Here is a 308-nt window from a genome sequence, read left to right on the forward strand (position 1 = left end):
GGTGTATGTGTTTGTTTTTCAGATGAAAATTCATGAAAACTCTGTCATGAATCCAGGCCCCATGGCAGGTTTATTTCCAGATGAGACTGCCTTGCCTTAAGCACCACATATGGTTTACAGAGGGTCTGCAGGGAACAGTGCGGGTGAGGACCGCGGAAGGGGGAAGCAGAAGTGGAAGCCAAAGGACCAGGGATTGCTTTTACACTTAAATCCGCTTCTCTTCCTTGTTGCTTCAGGCCACTGCCCATTGAAGTTTCATAACCTCAAGTGAACTCTTCCCCGTGAGCCCTGCAGGAACCATGACACAT

The sequence above is a fragment of the Bison bison genome, unplaced genomic scaffold (genome assembly GCF_000754665.1).
Source record: "Bison bison bison isolate TAMUID 2011002044 unplaced genomic scaffold, Bison_UMD1.0 scf7180017864303, whole genome shotgun sequence".
NCBI classification, from domain to species: Eukaryota; Metazoa; Chordata; class Mammalia; order Artiodactyla; family Bovidae; genus Bison; species Bison bison.